The following is a 6,785-nucleotide window of genomic DNA, read 5'->3' as shown; positions in this document are numbered from 1 at the left end:
TTGCTTTTAGTGCCTGACAGTAATCTTACATAAGGTTTTTCCCAATGGCATTGCTGAATAGATGCCTTTTCTTTAGAAAACATAATGAAATTGGGGTGTATATCAATCTTGTGTACCCATATTATAATTCTATTTTTTTTTTTTAAAGTCCTTAACCTGTGTTTCAAGAAAAATGAAATGAAAATGTTCCCCTTAGTTATGGACATGCATGGACATTATTTACCGTAATTCCCGTACATCTGGTTTTATTATACCTTAGCTTATTTTGCTTATCAAAGGGTTGTGATATACATGTACAGCATTTTCTGAAAAATCACACCAGAATAACAGTGAAGAACTTTTATTTGCACAACATAAAACATGTAACACAATGCAAATTTATCCAAAATTACAAAACCAGAAACAAAATTAGGCCACAACAGAGGACAGGAACCAAAAACTCCTCAGCAAGGATCGAGAAACAAACCTCTGGGGGTCCAAGGTCAACTGGCCGCCAAACCCCCCTGGGCATGATAACATTCCCGGCTACTCACAAACGATATATTTACAATTACGTACAAGGTATTTTCATCCTCATTTGGCCCAAGATGAAACAATCGGTCATCTGTCAGAAACAAATATAATTCGCTTCATTTAGCACAGGGGTGTCAAACTCCAGTCCTGGGAGGCTGGAGCCCTGTACGCGTAGCTTAGCTCTTTCCCTATTCCACCACAAATGATTTAGCTTATGAGCTGTGGTAATTAGCACAACGAGTTGAATCAGGTGTGTTAAATGAGGGTGAACCAAAAACTGTGCAGGGCTCCGGTGTTCTGACAAAACGTCCTACTTTATCAAAACATCCTACCTTAGTGCTAATCGATAGCCCTAACCCTAGCCCCCTAAAAACCTTACCTTAACCCTAACCCTAATAGTGATGGCCGATTCGCGAACAAATCGTTCTTTTTAGCTCGTTTTTTTTTTAGTGAACGGGTTGAACCGATTCGTAAGTCTGAACGAATCAATTTTTAGAATTATTTTAAAACGTTTTTAAAACTGATCTTTGGGTATTCAACATCCAAAAGCATCCCCCGCGATTTTGGATTTATTTTTCATGTTCCGTCTGCGCTTGTCATCACTTTCAGGTTTATTCTTATGTTCGTCACTTACATTCGTCACTTTTGCGTTCGTAGACTTCCGTCTGGTGCTGAGAACACCCGAACGGCCGAGTACCTGGTCTCTAACTAGCTGACTCCAAAAAAACCCGAGAGCCTGTTCGATGAACGAATCGAACTTACACACTCGGTCGGTGAATCAAACGAACGGTTTGCGAACCGATCCCAAGAGCCCTCGTGGCATTTACTGCGGAAATGCAGTTATGCTGTTAAAAGGAATAAAATAAACGCAGTTCTTCATCATTTATCACAACAGTAAATTATTGCATTTCTGTATAATAAAACTATGTCTTTCATCAAAGAACAAACTAAGATATTTACAGTGGTACCTCAGTTCTCTAACTCAATAGAAGTCGAATTTCTTAAAAGCTGAACCAACCAGTTCGAAAAAAAATGACCTAGAACTCAATCTGAATCTCAGAAGTCAAACCGTGAACGCTGACCTAAGATAACTTGTATGCGCAGGGAAATGAGTCACACAGCACGTCTCTCAGCGGAAACAAAGGGTAATGCTTCAGTCTCAGCCTCGCCTTTGCTGTGATACATAAGAAATCTACAAACGAGAGGAGGCCATTCGGCCCATCAAGCTCGTTTGGGGAGAACTTAACTAATAGCTCAGAGTTGTTAAAATCTTATCTAGCTCTGATTTAAAGGAACCCAGGGTTTTAGCTTCCACTACACTAGCAGGAAGACTATTCCATACTCTAACTACACGCTGTGTAAAGAAGTGCTTCCTCAAATTTGTTTTAAAATGTTCTCCCGCTAATTTCCACTTATGGCCACGAGTTCTAGTATTTAGACTAATATTGAAATAGTCATTTGGCTGAACAGCATCCATACCTGTTAGAATCTTATAGACCTGAATCATATCCCCCCTTAGTCTCCTTTGCTCAAGGCTAAACAGATTCAGTTCTGCTAACCTCTCCTCATAAGACATTCCTCTAAGACCAGGAATCATTCTCGTAGCTCTTCGTTGCACCTTTTCTAAGGCAGCAATGTCCTTCTTGAGGTATGGTGACCAAACCTGCACACAGTATTCTAGGTGGGGTCTTACCAAGGAATTATATAAGTGTAACATCACCTCCCTTGACTTAAACTCCACACATCTAGAGATATAACCCAACATTCTGTTCGCCTTTTTTATTGCTTCCCCACACTGGCGAGAGGGGGACATGGAAGCATCAACATACATACCGAGATCTTTCTCGTAATCAGCTACCTTTATTTCAGTGGAACCCATAAAATATCTGTACTTTATATTTCTGCTCCCTGCATGGATTACCTTGCATTTATCTGTGTTAAATTTCATCTGCCAAGTATCAGCCCATTCGCTAATTAAATCCAGATCCCGTTGAAGCCTCTCTGCTGCTAGATTAGTATCTGCTACCCCGCCCACCTTGGTGTCGTCTGCAAATTTAACCAGTTTACTGTACAGTATGTATTTGTGTCAATATCATTAATGTAAATTAGGAACAATAGAGGTCCTAAAATTGAACCCTGCGGTACCCCACTATGAACGGAGGCCCACTGTGATATTGTGCCTCTAATAACTACTCGCTGCTAGTTCCCTGCGCATACAACTAGCATCCTGCATGTTTACATTAGCTGAATACATATATTTTGACAGTAAAAATACATTTAGACAATGATAGACAGTAACAGTAATTATTATTATATAATAAAATACATCTATAAATAAATATTTCTTATGAATTATTTTAATATTAATAATAAACCATTAATACTTTTAATTATAATAATATTGTCATGCCGAGTGGGGACGGAGCGGAGACAAAGGCGCAGACGTCAGGGTATCGGGGAATACGGGGTTTAATTACAGGTAAGGAAGGCAAAATGCAGACGGCCAATACAATGACTGAACTGGAGAAACAAACTGAAAGCGGACTAAATACAGAGGACTAATGACAACAACCAGAAACAGCTGATGACATGGGGATTCCACACGGGGTTAACGAGGAGCGTGGCACACGGAAGGAGCGGACGATTGGGGCAGGACACATTGGCTTTTTTAACTTTACACATTATTTGGATACATTTATTTTCTTACTTTACAAATTACTGTTTTAATAAATGTGCTTAGATGTGTTTAGTACAGTATATGCTCTTCTTGTTTTATCCGGTTCATTTTGTGTTTAAATGCTTAAAAAAACATATTTAGGTGTAATTTTTTGGGGCCGGCAACCAATTAATTGGTTTTCCATTATTTCTTATGGGGAAAATTCCATCACAACTCGAACTTTTTAGGATTCGATCCGGAGTTCTGAACAGATTAAATTCGAGTTCTGAGGTACCACTGTATTAACTTTGACGTTTACACAACAACGTATACAAGCTTACTCATGCTCATTGTATGTATGTGTGATTGTATTGGTAATATTGCAGTTTTTGTTAACTGTGGTGTAGTCCTTGATACTCATGCACATGAATTTGGCTTAAGTAAAGAAAATAAGAACTGTATATACACGTGTGTTTATTCAGCATCGACATCTTTCTGTTTTTTATATATTGTTTTTTTTTTGTGAATAGTCAAGCTGAACATTTTTGTTGAACACCAGCGCTATCTTTCAGTCAAATAACGTAAGCTTGAGACAGATTTATTATCCGATTCCATGATTCCTTGAGTCATATGGTCAGGCGCAAAAAAAAAGACGAAAAAAAAAAAGTGAATCATAGAATCGGTTTTAGAATCGATTCATTACAACGGCCAGTTCGAAAGAATCAAATCAGTTAATTGAGCCGAACTTCCCATCAATAAACCCTAATTGGGGGTATGCAACGAGAATGCTGACGTATTTCCGCTCATACTTTATACAGACAGGAAAGCTTCCGGTTTGCAAGAGAAACTAGTGGCTGTGTGGGAGTATCGCACCTTCAGTTAAATAACAAGCGAAAAAAGTTTTATGTAATACAGTTTTGTGTTTACTCTACATAACCATGGAGAAGACGGTTTTGCGATGTCAAAAACAAATTAAAGCAGCGTCGGAGCACTGTAGTGTCCCTTTGTGCTCGGTATCTTCACGGTCTCCTGTGTAAGTTTTCATTCCTTTCCTGTGGAAGAGGAGATTAGGAAAAAATGGATAGTGAACATCAGAAGGGACAACTTCCAAACAACAAAACACACAAAGGTGTGCAGTGTCCATTTCAGACCTGATGACTTTGTGGAAGGAACAAGTAGGAGGCGTCTGAAAAAAGGTGCTGTCCCTACCGTATTTGAGTGGAACCGTGAATGCCAAATGCAGCCGCCGAGGTTAAGTGTTTGGGAACGACGTTGCAGTGTAAATATAGTGTTATAAATATCTGTAAATTGTCTAATATTCTTACTATGACGCCCTGTTGTTATTTTTGCTTGTTGCAACGTTTTGTCTTACCACATACAATTCGTACCAACATTCTTTCTGATTGATCTTCTTCTTGACCGGTTCATTAAAAAAAGTTTACAATCCAGACTTTGTCTCCTTCCTTTGTTACAGCAGCCATACTTAAACCTGCAATTGCAACAAAATCCAGAGTCTAGGGGCTGCCACTGCAAAAGCTCGATCTCCTCTATACTTCAAACGGGACCTCGGCTACATTTGGCTGGAGGATCTAAGTGCTCTTTTAGAGTTAAGAAAATGAGTAACTTGGTGAAAGACAAGACTAAAATACAGTATCGCAAATGGCTTTTTAGTTTATTTGAATATTCAGTCATAATATGTGTGTGTGGTGTATATGTCTTATGACAGTTACCTATAACACCTATAACATTCCTTCACAATCATTTAAATAAATAGATACATAACTAAAGCATACACACATGCAAACAAAAAACCCTTTTCGGAGCACATCAGCAGTAACTTGATGGTCCATGACCAGTGCTTGAAGTGGGAAAAAATAAGTGCAGGAACTCTAATTTTCCGACATTTGACAAGTCTTTAGGATGTGTTGGTTCAAAAACTATTTTAATTTAATCATTCTTCCAAGCAATAACCTATAGGCATAGGCTACTTTTTTCTAATTCACAAATGGAATACTGAAAAACCATTAAAACAACATGAACCAGACCAGTGTGATACTTGTAGGCCTAACAATAGACTAGGGCTAAAGCTGATGCGATTGGTTGGGACTCAGTGGATGCATATGATAGGGCACTGTCGTGGCTCGTGGGTAATGTAGTCTTTTATCGGTCTTGTGATATTGTCTATTCTCGGGCCACTGTCGCTGCGTTGGATCAGTTTCAGTAAGTACCGGAATGCAGAAAAAAGTGGCGGAACCCAAAAGACGAAAATACAGAAGCTCCGGAACTGCGTTCCGCTGCGTTCCGGCCCACTTCAAGCACTGTCCATGACCACGTTGTGGGAAAAACTGTACAATTGTATGCTAGCCTACATAACATTTACATAGTAGTATAAAAAAAAATTGGGAACAAGAGTAGTATACAGCGTAATAGTAAAACAATAACAGTAGGTATTCTGTATGCTAAGTAACAATTTCCATTTTGTTTAGACTTCTAAACACGAAGAGCAATAGATCAATTCGGATATTGTATAGATTTGTAAACATGAACAATAACACCTGAACTTACTTAACTGATTCAAAAGTGATTAATGAATTGACTGAAACTGATTAAACTTAATGAAAAACTCACAATCGAAAGTTAGCTAACAAGTATGTCGGTCATATTCAAACAAAACAGCTAAATTTTACTTTAGCCATCTAAACGATAGCATTTATTTAACGCTAGCTCAGAGTAGCTGTTAAGACGTAACATTTCAACGTAAGGACTTACTCTCATAAATGTCGATGTTGCTGCCGATATACATCTTAAATCCCTTTTCCCGTTTGCTGGAGGGAGTGGGGCATGATGTCCTGACAAGTCTGTCCACATCATTGACTGTCAGACGAGGCAGGTCTTGAAGACGGCGACTGTAAAAAAGAGTCATGTCTGTCGCGCCGGTGTAACCGGAAGTTAATCAGCCGGTATAAACCAACCCGGAACTGTGACGTACATTGAGCGTATCCCAAGACGGTGGAACTGCACATGCGCAGAAAGGCTCGATAGCACGTCTCGATAGGTAGGATGTTTTGTCAGAAAACAGGTGTTATCCAGGACTGGAGTTTGACACCCCTGATTTAGCACCACAAGACACAGTTGCAATGACTGACACGAGTGTGTGGTAATTACACTGATACAATTAAGAAAAGAAATGACTAAGGAGAAAAAAAGCAGGCTTAGTTTAAGTAACTTCACAGTACATCGAACTGGGTGTAGTACATAATGGTGATTTCATTTAGCACATAGAGAAAAACATTTAAGTAATGTCACCTTTGACATTGACGGCCATACGCCGTATTTTACGTCGCTCTTTCTGAGGCACATTGGGCATTAATGGCCTGTGCAAAATAAAATCTTTTGAAGTGGAGTAAAACTCGAAGGTCTACATTACTATCCAGTTAAATCTTCTCTTTCCTCTCGCTGTCGACGTTCTCAGTTCTCACCAAAAATCAACAGAGGATGAAATGTGACGCGATGCCGTAAAAATAGCACGCCTCCTTCCAGAAGTCGTAAGCGTGCGCATGCGTACATGGTAGCGGAAGTTACATTTTCGGTAGGTGTAAACATTTTCGGTAGTAAC

The 6,785-nt window shown here is 39.2% G+C and overlaps 1 long non-coding RNA gene across 1 annotated transcript; it reads right to left on the bottom strand.

Annotated features, from left to right (window-relative positions):
• Window positions 1–324: 324 nt before the first annotated feature.
• On the bottom strand, window positions 325–6,151 carry LOC111841123 (uncharacterized). Its single transcript, XR_002837603.2, has 2 exons — window positions 5,939–6,151; window positions 325–4,221 (listed from the first exon to the last, which is right to left on the bottom strand). It is a non-coding gene; the product is annotated as an uncharacterized lncRNA (long non-coding RNA).
• Window positions 6,152–6,785: the final 634 nt, after the last annotated feature.

Source organism: Paramormyrops kingsleyae, chromosome 9, assembly GCF_048594095.1.
Source record: "Paramormyrops kingsleyae isolate MSU_618 chromosome 9, PKINGS_0.4, whole genome shotgun sequence".
Taxonomy (NCBI): domain Eukaryota; kingdom Metazoa; phylum Chordata; class Actinopteri; order Osteoglossiformes; family Mormyridae; genus Paramormyrops; species Paramormyrops kingsleyae.
This window is presented reverse-complemented; position numbering and strand designations above follow the sequence as displayed.